We start from the raw sequence: 23,580 nt of genomic DNA, 5'->3' as shown, positions 1-23,580 counted from the left end.
TTGATCGGGTCGTGGCTGTTGACGTGGATGACTGATATGGTGCCTTTCCGTGAGTAGAGTGCTTCCTCCAGCATTGTTGCCACTGTGGACACTGACACACCTGGTCCGGACATGGCTAGGCAGAGCTTGGCCACAAATATGGAATCAGTCACAATGTTAAGGTGTTCTTCTGGGAACAGTCCGCACGCTAGCACTACAGCTGCTGCTTCAAGCTGTTGGACCGAAAGCGTGGGGTCGGTTGCCTTGACACATTGCCACTGTTCTCCTGACTGCCATACTGCCGCCGCAGTGGAGGTCTGCGATGATGCGTCCGTGAAGATGGTTGGTCCCGCCCGCGGTCGGTCAAGTACTTTTGGTGGGAGGTCGATATCGATGACCGTGAGCAGCCGAGTCCAAGGGGGTTTCTCCGCGTAGCGAATCTCTCCTCCAAAGCCTGTGAGGGCCATGGCTAGATATTCCGATATTGTTGTTGATTGCGCAGAGAGCTGTTTGCGGAGAGGCAAGCTTATCTTGGAAGGTTCGATGCCCAGATGTCTTAGGGCGAGTTTCCTGCCTTTCATGATGAGGCTGCAGAGGCACTCGACTCCCGGGGAAAAGGCACGCGACGGTTTCCCCAAAACCACCCATAGTATTGGTTGGGCCTTGTCGGGGGGTCCTTGGGCTAAGGCTCCCACTCCCCCCTTTTTTGTAAAGTGGACATACAGATCGACTGGAGCACTTGAGTCCCATCTGGCGAGCATGCTCTCTGACATCTGACGTTCGATGAAGTTGAGCGAGCTTACCGCTTCCGGTGTCAGGGTTTTTTGCTCCCATGGGTTCTTCCCTTTCAAGAGGTCATTCAGAGGGTCCATGACCTCGGGAGGAATCAGGACGATGTTGCGGAGCCACTGTAAGGACCCTACCAGCTGTTGCATGTCGTGGAGCGTCTTGATGTCTCGGCGGATTTTCATCTGGGGAGGAGTTATGTAGGAGCTTGTGATTCCCACTCCTAGGAAGGTCACGCACGGTCCCCTTTTTATCTTTGCGCTCGCTACCTCAAAGCCATTTGTCCTTAAGGTCTCGGAGATGGTAGACACCAGCTGGTCCACTTGTCTCGTGGATGGTGCGGCGATCAGGATGTCGTCCATGTACTGCACGATGGTTACAGTCGGATTGCTCTGCCGGACTGGTGCTAGCGCTCGGTCCACGGTGATCTGGCAGATAGTTGGGGAGTTGAGCATTCCTTGTGGAAGCATCCTCCATTGGAAGCGTAGGTTAGGCCGCTGGCTGTTTGGGAAGACGATGGAGAAGGCAAAACGCTCCTTGTCGTCTTCGTGCAGGGGAATAGAAAAGAAGCAGTCTTTGATGTCGAGCACTGCACAGGGTTGTCCTTTTGGTATCACAGAGTTCATGGGCAGCGAAGTTTGCACAGGGCCCATAGGCTGGATTCTCTTGTTCACTTCTCGCAAGTCGTGCAGAAGACGAAAGCCTTCACCAGATCGCTTAGGTATTACGAAGATCGGAGTGTTCCATGGACTCGTGGAGGGTTCTATATGATTCTTGTGTAATTCACGGCTAACTAACTCAATGAGGGCAGTCATTCGAGGCGTTGACAAGGGCCACTGTTCGACCCACACTGGGTCAGCTGATTTCCAAGTCAGTTTGATGGGCAATGGCGGGTACGTGACAGTGGCCCTTAGAATAAATTTGTCACCCTAACATCCAGCAGGGCTAGGGCATCTCTCCCTAGCAAGGGTGGGCAGTCCGACATCACATATGCAGTGAGGGTAATAGTTCTTCCTGGTCCTTTCTCGGTGCAGAGGGTTATTGCCACGGGTTGGGTGCTCTTGTGGGCTCGGGACAGCCCTCCAATTCCGCCCACCATGGAGGCTACTTCTAGCTTCCATGGTCGAGGCCAATGTATGTCTGGGATGACGGTGACATCTGACCCTGTGTCCACCCAAAAGGGAAGGCAGATGGCCGAGTCGTCGGAGCTGTTGTGGAGACGACACACTGCCCACACGATCAGTGGGTGTTTCCCCACCTTCGCGGCGAAGGCCACCCATGGGTCCCGTTCCCATGCTTTCATGGCCAAAGCCACCCAGGGGCCTCGGCCCCAGGGAGCTGTTCTTGGTATTCCTGAGGTGCAGATGGGTTCGATTGAGCCATTGGCTGGGCGACAAAGTTGGTCGCTCCCTGAGGGGGTGGAGGTGGTGGGCATGAAAGCCCTGTGCCCCATTGGGGGTTGCTGTAGCTGGGCCGCTGCATGTTCCAAGTGGGAGGAGGCTGGATACGGCCCGGCTGCCCCCTCCCTTTCCCGTTTCCCTGATGCCTGGATCTGCATTCCCTAGCTAAATGCCCTTTCTTTCCACATGCCCAGCATGGTCCCCTGGGTCTCCCCTGGCGTGGTAGAGCAGCTACTGGTGGGCGCCCTGACTGGGGGCAGTTTGTTGCCACGTGCCCAGCTTGGCCACACTTAAAGCATGCCATGACACTCGTTATTGCAGTGTGAACTGCTGCTTGAATGGGAGCTAGGTGTTCTTCCTTTGCAACGTGTCTGATCATGGCAGCTAGATTAGACCCTTGCGGCAGTGATCTTAAAATGTCCTTGGTGGCTGAGTTGCATTGCTGGCGTAGGCACTCTGCCAGCACAGGACCCTTTGCCTCTGAGGGTAATGTTGAGGAGTCCAAGGCAGCTTGTAAACGATCCACAAACTGAGTGAAGCTTTCACTCTCACTCTGCTTTATTGTGGACCAAGGCGACGGTTTGGCTATTACTTTGGAAGCAACGCGGATGGCTTCTCGGGCAGCACGGGTTGTTGTCATAACCTCATGTGCCCGCAAACCCTCAGCCTGTGCCTGAGGGGTGATCATTGTAGGGTCTGTGCCCATTAGCCTCTGTATGCTGGAGCCGTGCAGTGGATGGTCTGCCCCTGTTACCAGGGCCAGCTGCTTAATACAGTTATCCTCCCATTCCTGCTTAAAAACGATCATCCCTGCCCCATCAAAAATCATTCTGCAAGTCTGCTTAATATCAAAAGGTAACATGTCATCCCCGCCAAAAACGCTGTCAATGAGTGTGGAAACCATGGCAGAATTAATTCCCCTATCTGCAATTGCTTTAGTAATTGCCTGCACGTCTTTCGGGTTTACCGGGGAATAGGTCCTTTGATTCCCGCCGGCTCCCGCCACCCGAACCGGGAACACCAGTTTTGCCGACGGAGTCCATTCAGCACACGCTATTTTTATTTTACGCCAGTCTGTAAGCGGAGTTCGATCTTTCTCCGGTATCCCCTTCACCCATGCAGGAGCGCTGTGGCTAGTGACCTTATATGCCGCTGGTCTCCTTTTGTTAAAGCCGGAATCTGAGTCGGAACTTTCCGATCCCCTCTCGAGGTCGGAGCTCGAGTCCGAGTCCGAGTCGGAAGTCGACTGCCCGGACGTTTCCGGGCTGCTCTGCCTTTTTCTCGGGCTCCGACCCCGCCCCTTCTTGCGAGGGTCAGGCCGTTCCCTCCCCCTGGGGTCCCCCCGCCTCCTGCTGGGGGAGGTCCTTGCCCTATAAGGACCTAAAGTGAACTGAGCGCTCTGATTGGCCTTACGCTCCTCCGCGGGGGCCGCCCCGTCCCCCCGCTCGCCCGCGCATGCGTTGTTAAGCAGGCTGACTGCATTTCCGCCCCCCGTGTTTTCCTTTCCGCCCTGAACACGCGGTTCGGCGCCATTCTCAGACGCATATGGAGGGGGTGCGCTTTTATCCACCCCGTCGGGGTCCGGCGATTTCGCTGCCTCCCGCGCTTCCTCCGTTAACCCCCGCCAAAACGCCCGCGCGCGTTCCCCCCCCTCTGATGGTAAGGCGATCTGCTCGGGGGAATCCGGCGCTCGCGGTTCCGCGGTGCCGATCTGATCGAATCCCTCCGTGGTTTGCGTTGCCGCGCCCACCCCCAACTGCGGCGTGGCTAATAACCAAGCCTGCGCGGCTTTCCAGGTCTCCTGTTCTTCTCTAGCTTTCTGCAGAGCCTGCATGACTCTGCCCCATGACTTTAGAGCTTTCCCTGAGCCTGAGGAAATAGTCTCCTCGGCTAAAACCTTTGTACAAGTATCCCATATCTCCGGATGGAGAATACCCACCGGGCTCTCTATCACCCCCAGCTTAATAAGTCTCGGTATAGCAAGACATAAATCTTTTAGCTTACAATCAATCCCCCATTGGGCATGCATCTGAGTTACGACCTTCGCTATGGCCTCCATGGTCCACGCTGGTCCGGGGGCGTCCCCCCCGCTGCACTAGGCCTGCTGTGCAGCCGCCGGTCCCCTGTCCAGGCGGAATCCCGAACTCCGGGCGCTGCAACTTCTTCCCGGGTTTCGGCACCAGATGTTGCCGTTACGGCGTGGCGACCTGGTTCGGAGGGGTCCGGCACGGTGACCCAAGGCCCAGGGTCGCTCGGTCCAATGCTACATACACCAATGTGGTGGACAGCAAAATGGCGTTTATTGAGGGGTCTTAGGGGGTATTTATGGCTTGGGCAGTCTGTGTCATTTCCCTCTGCTTGCGTCCGGCCGGGTGGGTACAGAGCAAAGGTCAGACTGCAGGATGAGGGGGGCCTCCTTATCTACCCGTACAGCCCGAGATCTTCCGCACGCAGATCCCTGGCTCTCCACAAGCGGGGGCCATTGCACAGGAGCGAAGGAAGGCATGGGTAGCGGTAGCAAAAGATATCATGGATACGGGGGATGAGGAAGCTATAACAGCTGCCATGGATGTTGCCTGTCCAGTGATTTATTCTCCCCTGGCAGGGGGAGGGTTTCAAGCTACAATAACTGTTTTAGATTGGAAATTGTTATCACAGTTACAGTCCAGAGTTAGTCAATTTGGGGTAACCGGTGAACCCACAAAACAAATGCTGGATTATATCTGGGGGACTCAGGTTTTGCTGCCGGCTGATTGCAGAGGATTAGCGAAGCTTATCTTCACTCAGCATCAGCAGCTTTTGTTTAATGCACACTGGCAATCCCTCTGTCAAGAATGTGTGGCAGTAATGCAGCAACCAGGCGACCCGTTACATGAGATAACCCTGGAGGAATTAATGGGGTTCGGGCCTTTTCTTCGGACGGAAGCACAAGCATTAATTGGTCCTGATAAGTGTCGGGAGGCTATGCGTTTGGTACTGTTGGCTATAGACAGGATAAAAGAGCTGGGGGGAATTCCTTCTTACATGGGAATAAAGCAAGATAGAGATGAGTCATTTGGAGCTTTTATAGATAAAGTAGCCAACGCTATTGAACGGGCAGGAGTCCCTGAGTTCATGAAAGAGACCTTGCTAAAGCAATGCGCTCTTCAGAACAGCAATCAGCCTACTAAGAATGTGTTAAATACCCTAGGAGCTAATTGGTCTATAGAAGAAGCTTTAGAACAATTGGCAAATGTACCCGTAGGGTCTAAAGCAATGTTAGTAGATGCTATTAAGGAGTTAGGAGCAGGATTACAAAAACAGGCAGAAACATCACAAAGTCAGGTGTTAGTCGCACTCGCTCCGCTCCAGGCAGCAGCAATAAATACTCCATGAGCTCCAGCTGCTGGCCGATTCAAATGCTACTGGTGTGGAGGTATAGGGCACATGGGACGGGCTTTTCCCGCAATCAGTGTTTGGTGTCACAATTGTCGCTTGGATACCCACAACACCGGAGCCTGCAGGCGCCACTCGGGAAACGGGAGAGCCAGCGCGCCCACCAGCCGCCGCACCCAGACACAAGTAGCTGCTGTCAACACCTCAGCTCAACTGATCTTCAACCAGCCACCACCGGGAGCCTCGGATTGGATGTGGCAGCCGCAACAACAGTAACCCTGATGACCACCCATCCGGAAAAAGTTCCAACTGGAATAAAGGGACCACTCATTATTGATAGATTACCTATGGGAGCTTTGCTTTTAGGTCGTTCCTCAGCTACCATGATGGGATTATTTGTTTTATCTGGAGTAATAGACGCTGATTATACAGGAGAGATTTGTGTTATGGTGCATACTCTTTTTCCACCTATGCAAATCAAAAAAGGACAAAGAATAGTTCAATTGATTCCTTTGGAACAGTTGGCTAAAACTTTACCCCCTTGTCAAGCACAGTCGAGAGGAGAGCATGGGTTTGGTTCCACTGGAGGGCTTACTCATTTAACAATGAATCTGAATGAACGACCAAAGCGCACTGTAATATTGGATTATGGAGTGAAAGGCAAACCTTGGAAGGATTATTGGATACTGGTGCGGACTCCAGCATTGTGAGTCCGGATTTTTGGCCCCACAACTGGCCATTGCAGTCAACCACAGTGCCAGTAACCGGAGTTGGAAGCCTGACACTTGCAAGAAAAACACCCATGCTATCTGTGACTATTGATGGCAAAACTGTGTGGAGTGTTTTATCAGTTGTACCTTTGCCTCCTACTGTGCAGTGCCTTATTGGTCGGGACATTTTGGCTCAGATGGGAGTAGTACTGACAAATGAGCACCCTTTGGGCTAAAGGCCATTGCATGGACTTTCCCAATCCCATTAACCTGGACCACGGACGTTCCAGTATGGGTTAAGCAGTGGCCATTAAAAAGGGAGAGTCTTAAACAAGTTCACATACTGGTACATGAACAATATAAACAAGGACATTTACAGTTGTCAACAAGCCCATGGAATACCCCTATCTTTGTTATTAAAAAGAAGTCGGGGAATTATCGCTTAATACATGATTTGCGGGCTGTAAATGAACAAATGGAGCCTATGGGAGCCTTACAACCAGGATTACCTAACCCGGCTATGTTGCCAAGGGACTGGCCACTTTTGATTATTTATCTGAAGAACTGCTTTTTTACTATTGCTTTACATCCTCGAGACGCTTGGAGATTTGCATTTACTCTGCCAGCTCTAAACAGGAGAGAGCCGGACAAGAGATTTGAATGGGTTTCTCTTCCCCAGGGCATGCGCAACAGCGCCACCTTGTGTCAACTGTATGTTGACACTGCTTTACAACCCTTACGGCATGCCTGGCCTGAAACAATCATCTATCATTATATGGATATTTTATTTGCGCAGCCACAACCTTTTACTGGTCAACATATTCAAGCAATATATGATGCTTTGAAGCTTTATGGACTGACTGTAGCTTCTGAGAAAATTCAATTATCTGCACCTTGGAAATATCTGGGGTGGATACTTACTGATCAAATTGTTACCCCTCAAAAATTGCAATTAAACATTAAATTACATACATTGCATGATGCTCAAAAGTTATTGGTGACCCGCAGTGGCTGCGCCCCATTGTCGGTATCCCTAATGAACTGTTAGATGAACTTCGACCTTTGCTAAAGGGATCTGATCCGGCACAGCCTGTTCATGTAACCTCTGAACAGGTTGAGACACTGCAACAGATATTGGACTGTGTCACACAAGGCAGTGTTTGGAGATGTGATCTTAACCTCCCCATACAGCTGACAGTTTGGTGTGGAGCTAAGTTTTTACCGAGTGCGCTTACTCAGCAAAACAGAAAAACGGGGGAGATATGGGCCTTGGAATGGATATCTCCTCCACTTCAACAGCATAAAACCCTTCTTCAAAAAATTGAAATTTTGGCTGATTTGCTCAAAAAGGGTCATGAACGGGCGTTATAGATTACGGGAAAGGAACCTGATCAGATACAGATACCAATGAAGAAGGATACATTGACCTGGATCTCTGTGGGTACCTGCTAAGTGGACCCGAGCAGCTGTGTTTGATGGAACACCTCGATCAAACTGAGCGAAAGGATCGTCAGCGAGTGGAGACGAGGCTGTTGATCATCCTTCAACCAATACTTCTTAAACTGAAAGGACAGTGTAGTTTTGCCATCGATCAAGCAGTTGGTCGGTGCAAATCTATTGATAACATATTAAGCTTGCATTTAGTGCTTTCTGATTTTGAATTTGAAGGGCCTAAGAATTTAGCTTGTATTAGCTGTCAAGATAGACATTGTGCTGCTTGGATACTGCTGTTTTGCGGAGGTTGTCAGGAAACTAAGTGGGTACATCAATCCCAATTCCCTGAATTGTGGTGTAGGAGCTGTGGTTTCTATTGGCAATTAGACTCCTGGCAGAGAGAACTTAAATCATTTACAGGGCTACCTGGCCGCCAAGGGTTACAGTTGTACGAATCACCAGAACAGAAAATCCTAGCATGGTTTAGGTGGGAAATTCAGCATTTAATTAAACGTGCTTTAGGGCAATCTAAGTCACGTGTTTTACAATCTAAGTGTGGTAGGGGTGTTCCCCTGTCACAGTCAAGTGTGATAGGTCCTATTACAGAAGATCAGGATCCCAACCAAGTGTGGAGGGATTGTTTGAAGGACCTAAAGAAGCTAAATCTAGGAAAAAAGAGATATTCTTAAAGGTTTGTGACAAGCATGTTTGTTTCTGAAATATCTGGATGGTTCAAAGTAATGCCTGGAAAGATCAGGGTGATGTGGAGACCTTATGCTATTATTTTATTAATTTTTGCTCTTTCTGTGGACAGTGCAGACCATCAAGCATGGGCCCCACTTCAACCCAAGACTAACATATGGGTCACCCTGGCAAAGTTAACTAAACAGGAGGCTATTTGCCTGTCTTTGTCTTCTCCTGGCAATCCATTTACAACCTGTTTGGTTGGATTACCAGCAGATCCCTGGCCGTGCCCTTCACATGTACCAACTTGTAAGGTCAGCAATGCTAGGACGAGTGTGGATAATTGGGATCAATGCGTTTCTCACTTTCCTATAGCACCGCAGGAACCCCAAGAGTTGGAGCTGTTGGGTCAGTGATGGCAGATGCATGTATTCATTTTAACCATAGAAGCCAGCTGTCAGTCAAAAACCATTCTAATGTTGTAACTTCTAGCATGGCTGTCTACCGGAATGCTGCAATTATACAACAAAGAGAGTGTCAGTCTCATCAAATGACCCTATTCAATTGCCAGCAGGATACTTCCTGATATGTAGAGACCGTGCTTGGGCCGGTATCCCATCAATGCTGCATGGGGGACTGTGTACTCTTGGACGGCTGTCTCTACTTACACCCAAAAAGTCCATGATACTGAACATGAGCCGCCGCCATCGTAGAAGCAAACAAATGGCTCATGCATTTGCTGCAGACTGCCGGGATGATGTGAAGTTTTGGTCCCCAGCGGCCATAGTTGCAGCATCTTTCTTAACTCCAGGGGTATCAGCAGCAGGTGCTCATGCTATTTTAAATAAGTTAGGGTGTTGGCTTGTTAAACAAACAAATGCAACTTCTTTAGCAATTTCCAGTCTTTTGCTTGATGTAGATTCTATTCGCCATGCGACGCTTCAAAATAGAGCTGCAATTGATTTTCTCTTACTTGCACAAGGCCATGGTTGTGATGAATTTGAGGGCATGTGTTGCATGAATCTCTCTGATCGTGCACAATCTGTACACTCACAGCTCTCTAAATTACGGAGGTTAACTGGGAACTTACAGGTGGAATCAGGCCTTGGTATTGATGGATGGCTCAAATCTTTAAACTTAGGATCATGGTTACGTTCTATTGTTAAGATTAGCATTGTAGTAGCTATTGTAGCTTTGCTGTTAGTATTAATCATGCCTTGTTTTTGTATATGCTTACAGAATATGGTGCGAAAGATGATAACTACCGAATTTAATCAAACCATGCTTGTTCAACAGAAAAACAGGGGAGATGTAGAGAGCTTTTTGGATAATTGGTTAGCTGAGAAAGGACATTTCGATGTGATACCAATGGATAAGGATAGGGGAAACAAGCTGGGAACTGAGCAACCAGTGTCCAATCACTGACAAAGGTCACATTGACCTTCCCTGAAACGGGAAGACGGGGGAGAAAATCGCTTGCCAGAAAATGTAGTTATCTTAGGTAGAAAAGTTAGAAGAATGCAAACATAGAAGCAAAATAATTGTTAGAAGATAGAAGTAGGTGTGGTTGATCTAAGTGTGCTTTAACCAATAATGAGCTCAGCTTTTGCAATATGTATAAGCTTCATTAACACCAATATAAATATGTGTGGGGTTTCAATAAACTTCGGGATTTGCTATTCATCGCATATGGTGTGTCGCATTTCTCCCGCCGTATCACGACAGAAAGTGAAGCAGAGGAAAATTAAGGCCAAACCAAAAGGAGAACCAGCCAGGTGTGTTCCCAACATGGATCACAGGGAATGTGAGTGACCAGGGCTGTGCCCAAAGTGCCTCCTCCAGTGGGGGATGGAGCTGGAGCAGCGCACGAAGCTCTGCCTGCACTCGGGGCACTCGCAGGACTTCCCTTACCGGTGCCTCCGTTGGTGTTGGGTCAAGATAGAGCTCCTGGAGAAGCTCTTCCCACACTGGGGACACTCGTAGGGCCTCTCCCCTGTGTGGACGCGTCGGTGGGTGATGAGGGTGGAGTTGTGTTTGAATCCCTTCCCGCAGTCAGGGCACTGGAAGGGCCTCTCCTCTGTGTGAATCCCATAGTGCCTGAGGAGACAGAAGCTGGTCTGAAACCTCTTCCTGCATTTATCACACTCGTAGGGCCTCTCCCCAGTGTGGATGCGCCGGTGGGTGATGAGGATGGAGTTGCGCTTGAATCCCTTCCCACAGTCAGGGCATTGGAAGGGCCTCTCCTCTGTGTGAGTCTGATAGTGCTGGAGGAGACGGGAGCTGGTCAGAAACCTCTTCCCACACTTGGAACACTCATAGGGCCTCTCCCCAGTGTGGGTCCTCTGGTGCCTGATCAGGGTGGAGCTCTCTCTGAAGCTCTTCCCACACTCCCCACACTCGTAGGGCCTCTCCCCAGTGTGGATCCTCTGGTGCCTGATCAGGTGGCAGTTCCACCTGAAGCTCTTCCCACACTCCACGCACGTGTGGGGCTTCTCCCCATCATGGAGCTGCTCATGGAGCACCAGCTCCGAGCTCTGGCTCCATCTCCGGCCGCCTTCCCGGCCCAGGCTGGCTCTTTCCCCCTCACATCCCCGCCATCTGCATTTGCAGCCTCTCCTTGTGCGGCATCTCCAGGGCTTTTCCTCCCCGTTGGCTTCCTGCGCCCTGGAGCCACTCAAAACGGCCTCTGCCACCAGGTTCTGCCGCGGGCATTTGTCCTCCCTGCTCTCCATGCTCAGCTCCTGCTCTGGGGGAGGAAGGACAAGGACAGGATGGGATTTGCCTCCGTGCCACAGGCAAGGGCAAGGAGATCCCCCCAGGGCTGAGCTGCAGCCAGGGGCTGTGCTGGGCTGGGAGATGGAGCAGCACAGAGGGGAAAGGGGCACTGACTTCCTCCTCACCTGCCTCAGTGTCCCGGGGCATCTTCCTCTTCCTCGCAGCCTCCCTGGGGCTGGCAATGGGAAATCCTGGTTTGGGGAAAACAAGGGATGAGCGCGTTTGTAGGACCGTCAGGGGGTAGGACAGTCGGGACGGACGGAGACGAGAGATCTCTGCAGCCAGGCCGTGGAACCTGCGGTTTATTGCAAAGGGCCTGGGTGCAGGGCCCTGCTTGGAGCTGCCAGGCACAGCTCGGAGCAGGCCCGAGAGAAGAGAGGGGTAGAGAGGATGAGAGGGTAAGAGAGTAAGAGGGGAAGAGTGTAAGAGAGTAAGGTTCCCGTTAAAATACAATAAATCTTCTAATGTGTTGAATATTCTATTTCTCACTAACCAATCTAGTACAAGATACAAATCCTATAGCATTTACATACAGCCTGTAAGAATCATTACATCACCATAATGTGTTACATTTTAAACCCTAAAAACTCCTCTTTGGACCCCTTCTGCTGAGCTAGTAGGGTCTGCTCTGACCCTTGGATCTGTCTGCAAGCAGAGAAATTGTTTCATCAAAAGGGGATTACCTCCAGTTGGGCAACACCATTGTTTTCAAGTTGTTCACTAACTGAGGTATCTCAAAGCTTGCTTTCATTTCAATCTTCCTTACACTTTCTATATTCTCAAAATCTTTTGCCGGACAATCATATTTATAAGGATTTCCTGTTTCATCTTCCTCAACACACATTGAGTTTGAAGGTCCCTCTGCCCGAGTCCATCTCTACAAGTCAGCGGCCATCTGGGCTCCAGAAAAACCTCCCAAACACCAAGATTCAGCCCTGAAAAAGCCTCCCAGGAGTTCCCCATCTCTGGTCCCTCCCCTCTCGAGTTCTGGGGTCCCCCCCTGTCCCAGCTGCTGGGGTCACGCTTGGATTGGGGGTCCCCCTTCTCCTTGGTGCCCGCCCTGCCCAGGCTGCGGGCAGTCCCAGCAACCCCAAAAGCTCCCCCCGCTTCGCTCTCCCCATTTCGGGATGCCGGGGCTGTTTGGGCTCCCTTCTCCCCTCATTCTCTGCTCTGGGCTGCAGCGGCTCCAAGGAGTCCCCCCTGCCCTCTCCAGGCTCTTGAGGCTCCCGCCAATGGCGGCGCTCCCCCCTCTCTGGGCTCCCCACTTTGGGCTCCTGGGGCACACAGGGCTCTGCTCCTCCAGGCTGCCTCTGCCGGCAGCCGCCACCGCCACCCCCCGATGTCCCCCCAGGGGGCCTTTTCTGCTCAGCCTTGGACTTCTTCATTCTCCAAACATCCCCCCAAAAACCCAACCCAGGGACCCCCCGGGATATCCAGGCCGAGCTCCCCCTCCCCGCTCACTGGAGCCATGGGGGGGGGGGGCGGGGGGGGGGGGCGATGATCCCACAGGTGGGGGCTGCGAATTCAGGCAGGGATCGACAGCCTGGCTCCCTCAGCTCAGCCTCCATCCGCCTTTATCCCTCCTCTTCCTCTTCCTTCCGCTCCTCCTCCTCCATTCCCCCTTCTCCTCCTGGCCCTCTTTCTTATCTCCACCTCCTTCTCTTCTTCCATCCCTCCCCTTCCATCCCTTCTCCTCCTCCTCCTCCCTAACCCCACCTCCTTCTCCTCCTTCCATCGCTGCCCTCTCTCCGCCTTCATCCCTCCTCTTCCAACCCTCCTCCCCCTGCTCCTCCTCCTCCCTAACCCCACCTCCTCCTCCCCCTTCATCCCTGCCCTTCCCTGCCTCCTCCTCCTCCCCCAGCAGCAGCCACACCCTCGGTGCCCCGTTCCCGCAGCCCTCGCAGCCCGCGGCAGGAGCGGCGATGGAGCCGGGACAGGTCGGCATGGGCAGCGCGGGGCTCTCGGCTGCTCCCAGCCGCTGCGGGCGGGGGGAACCCGGCCCGGGCCAAAGGAGAGGCAAACTGGGCAAACTGGGGCCACATCACAAAGCTAAGGATGCAGCAGAAAATGGAGCTGAAAGAGTTATGTTAATATTAATTCCAAACGAGGAAAAACTGGAAATTCCAAAGGTTAAGGAAGACGAGAAAAAAGAATTAAACAAGACTGGAAGTGAACAAGATAAATCAAGGAAATGGAAACTTCTTGATGGAAGACAATTACTTAATAAAATGTGCTTACTAGGAAAATATTAGAAGACATGCATCAGAAAACCCACTGGGGTAATCAAGCTTTGTGTGATCATTTTTTAAGGAACTATGGATGCACTGGGATTTTTGGAGGAGCAAAGCAAGTTACTGAAAGATGCTTAAATTGCCAAAGGATAAAAAAAGGTGATGAGAAAAACAACATTAGGAGGTCGTGAGTTAGCTCGTCGACCATTTCAAAGTATCCAAGCAGAAGTTAAGATTTGTTAGGCTCTGGATTTATTTGTAAAAAAAAATATTTAATCAAGAAGAAAGAGAATATGCCATATGTTAGACAGGAGATTTTAGGAGAATAAAAATCTTTAAAGTATCAGAAACACCCGAGAAAAAAACAGGAAAAGAAAAAGGGGAAATGAAAGGGAGGGGAACAAGAGGAAAAATCAGAAAGAGAGTGGGATCCTTTGAAGGTCTTGCCCCCTCCGTTCGCGGCCAAGGCGCCTGTCCCGGGTCCCGGCTCGCTGCCCACCTCAACTCTGCCTGCCCCGGTTTCCATCCCAGGTGCGGGCTCAGTGGCCAGGGCAGCTCCACCTGCCCCGGCGCTGGCGGTGAATTTGTGTGCCCTGCTCCCACTGCCCGGCCCGCGGCCGCTCTGCCGGCCATGCTGGGGAAGATGGGGGTTGCTCTGTCCTGCCGCGTGGGCCGAGGTCACCGCGCCGACCGCACCGAGGGCGGGTCCCAGCCATCCCATCCCCGGCTGCCCTGCCCGTGCCAGCTGCGCTGGGCACCGCCGCTGCTGCCGGGGTCTCCCACCTGCCTTTTCTCTGCCGGGAGCTGCCGGATCAGCCGCCATAAGCCATGTGGGGGCTGCCCACGCTCCGGCTCGGTCTCCACGGGAAGATCCCCCTCTGGCGATTCCGGCAGCAGACCCTGCCCACACTCCCACCGAGCCTCGGCGGGATATCCTCCCCTGACCCCGGCCTGCTCTGAGTTACGTCCCCTTGGTAACCACAGCTCCGGCTGTTCAGGGAAACTCCCTCTCTCTACAGGAAGCCCCTTATTGAAACACTAGGAGCTCAGTTAAAAGGCAGCCCTCTCCAAATTCTTTCCCAAAACACGGGAGAAAGGCTATAGAAGGTAAAATGTGAAAGAGTTAGATGAAGGGATTGCTCTATTTCCGTTAAGAGAGGTTCCCATGGCAGGGATGCGCTGCCCTGCCCCGCGGGAGCCACCAGCGCCCCTGCCGGCCGTGCCCGGAACTGCACCCAAGGGGAAAGCGCCGCAGCCGAAAGGCCGGGACTGGCTCCGGGCTCTGTTTGTTGTCACTGCCGGAGCTGGTGTTGTTTGTTTGCTTTATTTACACACTAGAAAAGAACTGCTATTCCTATTCCCGTATCTTTGCCTGAGAGCCCCTTGATTTCACTATTCTAAAAATTAAGAGGGAGGGGCTTTGCATTCTCCATTCCAAGAGAGGCTTTTTCTGCCTTCCCGAGCAGACACCTGTCTTGTAAAGCAAGACAAGCACCCACAGGCACTGAGGGGGGCTGCAGGAGGGCCAGAAGAAGGCCCTGCAGCACTTGGGCACCAAGGCACAGCAGGTGAATGCAAGAAGGGAGCAGCAAAAGGCCAAGCTGAAGGCAAAGGCCAGGGCAGAGTTCCTACAGCCCCTGAGGGATCAACCCCAGGGCCCAAGGGGGCCCCAGCACCCAGGGCACGGGCTCAGCCACAAGCACCCGGCAGAGGCATTGCCCTCCTCGGCAGGGGACAGCCCACCCAAACAGCCCCTGGCAAGGAATCAGGGCTCCAGCTGCAGGGCACAAGGACACTGCAAGCACAGACAGCAGCACCCTCAGGACCAGCAAGTCCACCCCTTGATGGACATGGATTGGCAGGGCTGTCACAGCTCCCATCACACCAGGGACCCTCCACACTGGAGCCCTTGAGAACATTCAGCTCGGTCTGCATTGAGAGGAGGCCTCTCCTGATGGACACAGGGGCCTCTCAATCCACTCTGAAGCTTAGACCTAAGGGGGAAAAATGCAAAAGATTTGTTTGATTAGTGAGGGGATAAGTGGGAAAGATGCATGGTTTTATTCAACCACTATTAGTAGATCTGGGAGATGGATTGGAAATGCATGAATTTTTATTTGCTCCTAATTGTTATCATGATTTAGTGGGAAGGAATTTGAGGGCTAAACATGGAACACAAATTAATATTATAAAAGGTGATACAGAGGCCAGTTCTGCTGTACCTCTGTGTCAAATGTCTGGCCAGGCCTATGCTGAACTGAACCCAGAAGTGTGGGCAGCCACAGGAAAATAGGGAAAATTAGATATGGAGCCTCTACAAATTACTTCAAAGCAACCAGGACAAGCAATACCCTGTTCCAGGGGAGAGAAGGAAGGGCTCACAGCCTGGTATTGAGTCCCTGTAGAAGGCAGGGCTTTTGGAGCCAGGGGTGTCTCCCTGTAACACTCCTGTCCTGCCAGTCAACAAACTGGATGTATGGACAGGAGGAGGAAACACAGAGTTTTCTAGTGTTAAAATGAAGATTAACTGAGGCGGCTTCCCTGGCCCTTCCAGACAGGGTAAAAGAATTTGAATTATAGGTGGATGTTAAACAGGGTCTTGCCAAAGGAATTCTTGTGCTAAAATGTTTAACCCAGTGGCCAGAGAGCAGCCTCATTGTCTGCAGAATTCTGCAGCCACAGCTTTCATGGGAGCTCAGGCTGAAAACTGATGACAACAGGAGGATCTCCTAGAGTTCAAGTCTGGCAGCAAGTTAAAGCTTTGACAACCAAAAGAGCCTCTAAATGGATGAGCAGGGCTCGGTTATTACAGTATGAAACTTGTTCAATGGCACAGGAGGATTTAGAACTGAGGACAGGGCAAGGGTTTAACCCAGCCTCCTGTTTGAACAGCCTGGAGAGGGGCTGGCAAGGAACCCAGGACTGCACTCAAGGGACAGAGCTCCCGACCCAGGCTGGGAGAGATTGATGGGACATTCCCTGGCCTGAGGGACAAAATGTGTTTCTGGATGGTTCTGCAAGGGCAGCAGAAGGGAAAAGAGCTACAAGACAGGCTGTTATTAAGGAAGGGGAATCCGACAAAGCGCAGGTCACCGCCCCATGCTCAGCTCAACCCAAGGAGCTGTGGGTGCTTGTAAGAGCCTGGCACTGAAATGCCCTGGGCAGGAAGGCTTCAATATCTTCTGCTGACACCATGGCACCTAACAGGGGGGCAAAAGCAATTCTGACTGCTTCAGCAAGCACTGGATCAGAGATCAAGGTATATTCTCCCACAGGAAGCTGGGCTGGCACAGAGCCTGCCCTGGGACTTTGCTGTTGCCAACACCCAGCCAGGACATCGGCTCCTGCCTAAGGAGTGCAAAACAGCACCACTGGTGGCCAAGGGGCCCATGCCAAGTGTCCCTGAGGCCAGAAACAGCCGCCAGCACAGCTGAACACGGGGGGACCCCTCAGCCTGGCCTCAGGGGCTCTGAAGCCCCGGAGATTTGCACTTCCCGCCTGCAGCAGGACCATGGGAGCCCCCACTGAGCCTGCCCTGAAGGCAACGCAGCAGCAGCCAGGGCTCCACAGCGGGCCAAGCCCCTGGGCCTGCCCACAGATCCTCTGCTCAAACCCTCGGAAATCCTGGCCACCCTCCTCTGGCACCTCCAGCCACTGCGGCCAAGCCTTGCTGCCACTGCTGCAGCTTCAGCGCTGGCTGGGCCTGCACTGCCACAGCTGCTGGGGAGCACCACGGCACAATTCCACTCTGGGGCTCACTCACACCCACACTCTGGGCTGACTGCGACTGCATTGCTGCAAAATGTACCCAGTTTGGTTCTTTTAAATCTTCTTTCTCTGCTCAGGCTTGGTTTGTCTTTGCCTTGGGGAAAGGAATTTTAAAGGTTTTATTTAAGGGGTGTTACACCACTCAATGGAGATGAGTTCAACATCTCAACAGACTGGGAATAGCCCAAAAGACACCCACAGAGATAACGACCAGCAACAAAACATCAACGCCCTGCAGCAAACAGCAACCAACAGCTACCCCAGACACTGCCCCCGGCACAGCTGGAGACACCTGGTCTGGAAAAGGCTGAGAAGGAAATCCAGGAGTGTGGACCGAATTCACATCAGAGGGGAAGAAATCCGGGTCCAACAGGAAACCAAATACTAAAAATCTACACAACATGGAAGCAATGAACATTAAAGCTGGGGATTTAGATTGGTTCAGACTACATAAAGTTTAGGAAAAATCTAGTAAAACTCACATGGCATGGAATGATTTTCTCTGCACAGCCGGGCTATTTGTGAAAGAAATTATTTCTGTTGCACATCCTGGCCAGAATCAAGCAATGCCTTGACTCTCTAACACTAAAGAGATTCTTGGAGAGTTTTTGTTTTCCCTGCAGCTTCAGTGACAAAATTACAACATGAGAAAAATTTTTCATAAAACTCACACTTTATATTGTCAGGTGGGTTTGGGACAGAATTGTGAGAATCAGTTTTTGGTCTGGGTTCTTCCATGTTCGCCTTTATGCTGCATGTGAAAAATGCATGTATTTTATGATTGGCAAATATTAAAATGAATATTATATGTGTTGTTTTAGAAAGTAATGCTGTATTAGTTTTCTTAAGTACTGTGTTAAATATAGTTTTAGATTATAAAAATTGTTTAAATAGAAACGATGCTATGCAGGATACTTTTTTAAAAAGAAAGGACTCGCAGCGAGATAGCAGCCACAGGACAGCTAAATCTTGCAGAGAAGAAGAATTTATTGCCCTCTTATCAGAAGAAACCAACTTCTTCCCACCTCGAAGGCGCTGTTAGGATTTGGAGCAAGAAGTTGACCACGACCAGAGAGAATCCTGTATTTGAATGGAATTTATGCATCATGTATGAAGTGTATGAATATGCAACAGGCTATTGTTTTTAAGGGTTAATCCTTTGTTAACGGGTGTCCTTTTTCGGGCTCGTGCTGCCCAGAAAAAGGTACCGGGACATCCGTAACAATTTGTATTTATTGTCTCATATTGTCCTAATTCAGTTTGTCCAAATTATTATTACTCTAATTGTATTACTATTTTTATAACCATTTTATTACTATTAAACTTTTAAAAATTTTAAAAACAAGTGATTGGCGTTTTTAACACTGCATTTTGCAAAATTGAAGAGCATTACCATAATACTTTTAACTCGTAAATAGTTGATACTTTTTGCAAAAAAAAAACAGATTCTGAGCGGGGCACATGTGACTCACGAGGTGGCTGCCCTGGAAGAGAAGCTTCATTCCAGGCAGCCTGCAGAGGAGCTTTAGAAATGCAAATGAACACTGCTGGGCAAAGCCTGGACAATGTACCTGGGTCTCTTGCCTGGGGCAGGAATTGGGCTGATTCCCTCTGCCCCTCACCCCAAGCTCTGCCTGCTTGCACTGATGGAATTTGCACAGCTCAAGGCAGAGCCCAGAGTGAGGATATCTGACCCTGCAACAGAAACGGGTGAAGCTGCAAAGGGAAACGGCAAATGGAGAATGTTGGGAAATCTTCACTATAAATAAATGGGGGGGAATCATCCCTCTGCCCACTCCAACATGTGCTGTCACTGTCTGCGTTATATAGGGTGTATTAGAGCACTAGGGATTTTTTGCTACCAAAAGTTCAGAGAAATCAGTTGGGAATCTAAGTATTTGATGATTTAATTAAAGAAAAGCAGTCAATTGATGCAGCCCTGGCTGGAGAGAGCGGCGAAAAATGGGGAAAAGATGAACGGCCAGCAGAACAAATCCTACAACACCATGCACAAGCCCCTGGGAACCCAAACCAATTCATATCAGGAGCCACAGAACCCGTTTCTCATTTCAATGGCATCATTAGATTACAAGCTGTCCTCGGAACAACCAACCAGACAGCTCCAGCTCCTGACCTTCCTGCTGAGCAATCCACTGAAATGAGGTACACAACATTCACCAAGGGATGGGATCAGATTATCTGTTAGCAGAAAAAAGAGGAGTTTTGGAAAATCAAATGACCCAAACTGCTGTTGGCAAATAGATGACAAAGGAAAAGTGGTGAAACAGATAACAAAGGAAACAAAAGAGCAGCTCATGTATTGGTCCAAACGTGAAAAGGATGGGAATGCGACACGGTTTTGTGGCTCCCTGGCAGTCCATGGGTTAAACGAATGCTGTTTCTCCTCTCATGTGCTACAGCAACTCTCACCTTTTTACCGTGCTCCACACCTTGAGAGTGCAGCTCATTCAGCAGCTGAGCGAGGGGCCAGGGGCTTGTAGATAAGGAAGTAATCGGCGAAACCACCAGCTTCAATAATTGTTACTAATTAACATGGACTGCTGCTCACAGAAAGTCCCGCTACATTCCTGAACGTCGAGAACAAAACACACTTAACAGAGCAGTGAATATCGGCTGTTCTACAAAAGTGGGGGTGCACATTATCGAGGACATGAAAGTTGGCAGATGTGGAAGTCTGAACCTTCCAAGTACCTCAGCCAGTGGGCAAAGGGAGAGGGAGATGAGGCCGGGAAAATGAGGATAAAAAGGAGGCTGCGAACTACAACAATGGCAGCGAGCGCACGGCAAATGCCCCACGGCCTCTCCCTCTGCTCAGCAATAAAGTCACTTGTACAGGACTCCTCTGTCTCCTCGGGGCACAGAAACCGCCGGCCACATCAATTTCCCCGCACAGCCCCGGGCACGGGGCAGCCGCCTCTGTCCCGGCCACAGCAACCGGGCCGAGCCAGCGCTGCTCCGGCAGCGGCTCCTGCCGAGGCAGCGGCGGCAAGGAGACCGCGGGCAGCCGCTCCCGCAGCGCCCTCACGCCAGCGGCAACACGCGCCGGACACGGCACAACGAACCCGCCTGAGCCCCCTGCCGCCCCCGAGGCCCGCAGCGAGCCCCGAGCCCCCGCACAACCCAGCGCGGCTCCCACCTGCGCTCCGGCCGCCTCCGAGCTCCGCCGCCGCCTCACCGCGCTCCGGCCGCTGCCGCCGCTCCCGGGCCCGCACAGACGCTCCGCCAGTGGCGCCGCTGCCGAGCCACGGCCGCCCTCAGGCCGCCACCGGGGCCTGCCCCGCCCCGCTCCCACCAATCAGCGCGCCAGAACCACGACTGACGGCACCGTCGCCCAATCGCAGCCAGGGGCGGGCTCTGCACATGGTACAGCCTCGCCCCGCGCTCTCTGGGCCCCCCGGGCTGCGTGAGGGCAGAGCCGGAGATGAGGAACAGCCCTGGAACGGGCCCGGGCCTGAGGGGATTGAGCTGAAAACACAAACAAACTGCTCCGCACCTCCCGCCACGGCTTTCCCGGCACTGCGGCTTCGGTGGCCCCGGCTCAGCGGGAAGCCCTGGAGCCTCTCTTGTCCTACCCCTAATTAGGAGCATCAGTGCATCGCTTTGATTTCCCCCAAAAAGGGAAAACCACCCCAAACCCCTGTGGATGAGTGGGGGAGGGGAGAGATTTCTGACAGAAAACTCCAAAACCTCAGAGCAGGATAATGAGAAGTAAGTGAAGAGCCTTAAATCCAGCCTTCCCCCACGCCTCCCTCCTTCCAGCTGCACCTCCTACCCCGGCAGTGCCGGAGACAGGGAATGGGGTCGTGCTCACTTCATGCCCCGGGGCTTCTCCCTCTGCTCAGGGACAGGAGTCGTTCCCCTGCTGCACCCTGGGCTCTCTCCCACCGGAGACTTCTCCAGGAACTTCTCCAAGCTGAGTCCATCCCACGGGGCACAGCCCCCCTCCAAGTGCTGCAGCGTGGGTCACTGTGCCCCGGGGTCAGTCCTGCCAGGACAGGCTGCTCCAGCGGGGCCCCTCTGGCCACGGGGTCACAGCCTCCTCTGAGGCATCCCCGTGCTCCAGCGTGGCTGCTCCGGGGGCTGCAGGGGGATCTCTGCATCCCCATGGATCTGCAGGGGGATCTCTGCATCCCCATGGATCTGCGGCGGGATCTCTGCAGCCCCATGGATCTACGGGGGGATCTCTGCATCCCGTGGATCTGCAGGGGGATCTCTGCATCCCCATGGATCTGCAGGGGGATCTCTGCATCCCCATGGATCTGCAGGGGGATCTCTGCATCCCCATGGATCTGCAGGGGGATCTCTGCATCCCCATGGATCTGCAGGGGGATCTCTGCAGCCCCATGGATCTCTGCATCTGGCACTGCCGTTTTTGGAGGAGCCAGGAATACGCTGAGCTCTGCCTGAAGCTCTTCTCACATTCCCCACACCCTTCCCGGCACAGGGAGGGTTTTACCTCCTCTCAGCTCCCCGGGATGGGTTTGCAGCCCCTCCTCGTGTGGGATCTCTGGGGCTTCTCGTCCCCGTTGGATTCCTGAGCCGTGGAGCTGTTCCAAATGGCCTCTTCCACGAGGTTCTGTGGCAGGGATTTGTTCTCCCTGGTCTCTGTCCGCAGCTCAGTGCCTGGGGGAGGAAGGACAAGGAGAGGAAGAGACAGGGAGAAGGGAAAAGGAAAAGGCAGGAGGAGAGGAAGGAACAAGAAGGAACAAGGGAGGAAGGAGATGGGAAAGGAACATGGATGGATGTAGGACAGAATGAGGAGAAGAAGGAGGGTGGACAAGGAGAAGATGGGATTTGCCTCCATTCCAGAGGGAAGGGGAAGGAGATCCCCCCAGCCCATCCCTGGCAGGATGGCGTTGGCAGTGAGGCTGTCCTGCAGCGATGCTGGGCTGGGAGATGGAGCAGCAGGGAGGGGAAAGGGGCAGTGATTCCTCCTGCCCTGCCTGGCTGTCCCAGTCTGGCGCGTCCTGGCGCTGCCGAGGCCCTTGGAGCGTCCGGCACTCAGGAGCCCAGAGCTCACGGCTGCTTTATAAAGCTGACAAAGTCGGCAGGATGGGTCTGGGTATGATCTCAGCAAACTGGGTTTATTGGTACAGGAACAGGGGACAGAGCTGAACAGGGTCCAGGGACAAAGACAGGGTGCAAGCCGAGGGCACAGGGGGTTTTTATGTGGGGTAGTGAGGGTGGAGCTGAGGGTCAGGGCCCAATGGATATGGGGGAAAATGGGGCAAAAGAGGGGTTAAGGGTCGGGACAGCTAATAGGGAAACAGGGGCCGAGGAATGCAGTAAACTGGGGCCAATGGAGGGACAGAGAGGGAGAACATTCTAGGGACTAACCAGATATGGGTAACAGGGGGTGAACTAGGGTAATTAGGCCAACGGGCCAATGGGGTAACAGAACTTTCCATAAATCAGCATGTGCCTGCAAAGATCTGTGGAAGAAGCAAGCTTCTCACCAAAACCTTGAAATCTATTCTTCTTATTGGGGACCAGTCCTCCACGGGTGGGAGATTGAGACTCCCGTGGGCCTCCACACCAGTGCATCTTCCTTTTCCTCGCAGCCTCCTTCTCCTCCATCCAGAAAAATTTTAGGATTGACAAATCCTGGCTTTGGGGGAAGAACAAGGGGTGAGCACCTTGGGTTTTGTGAGAAATGAGCCTCACTCTTTAGAATTTTTGAAAGGTTAATAAGGAATAATAAGGGACAAATCAGTAACAGTGCTGGGTGTTGGCAATGGCCAGAGGCACACCGGTTAACCACAGCAACTCTTCTTGTCTAGTTTCTCCACTGTATTGTTCAAATACATATTCATAACGATTATACATATTCAAACATTTCTTTGAACTCGTTTACTTGTTCCAGGAATTCTTTAGGTTGGTTTGACCCCCAACTCGCCTTTTTAGAGCACGTGCAGGAATCGTGGATTGCTGTTCTGAGGGTTGTGTGTCACTGCCTCACAAGGGCCCCTGGTCTGTGGTTTCAGCAGGTGACAGTTATTGACAGTGGAAGGGTCAATGGCAGGGGCCTCATCACATCCCTTCCTTAAATGTTACCTGACCATGCAGACGCTTTTAGCTATTTCCACAAGTACTTTAAATGAACATTAGCTCTTTCAGAAATATCTCTGAGTTATTACTGTCAGTTAGTTAAAAAAATAAAAGCATTAGTTATTATTTCACAACTACAGCTACTTCTGCAAAAGTTAACATTCTAATGCACAACACATGGCATCCACTTGAATATTTTGCAAAAGCCAAAACTATAATGTATGTTTTTCACACTGTCGTCAAACTCAAATATCATCCATAAATGATGTTCTGAGGATATGAGCTACACAGGGGCCAGGCACTTTCCACAAAAAGCTGACAAATTATACTATAGCAACAGCAGTGAAAAGTGATTACAAACTGTACTCT

At 51.9% G+C, this 23,580-nt stretch overlaps 1 pseudogene; it reads right to left on the bottom strand.

Annotated features, from left to right (window-relative positions):
* LOC136570611 (uncharacterized) overlaps positions 1-23,580 on the bottom strand; it is a 708,931-nt pseudogene that overhangs the window by 464,276 nt on the left and 221,075 nt on the right.

Source organism: Molothrus aeneus, unplaced genomic scaffold (genome assembly GCF_037042795.1).
Source record: "Molothrus aeneus isolate 106 unplaced genomic scaffold, BPBGC_Maene_1.0 scaffold_35, whole genome shotgun sequence".
Lineage (NCBI taxonomy): Eukaryota > Metazoa > Chordata > Aves > Passeriformes > Icteridae > Molothrus > Molothrus aeneus.
This window is presented reverse-complemented; position numbering and strand designations above follow the sequence as displayed.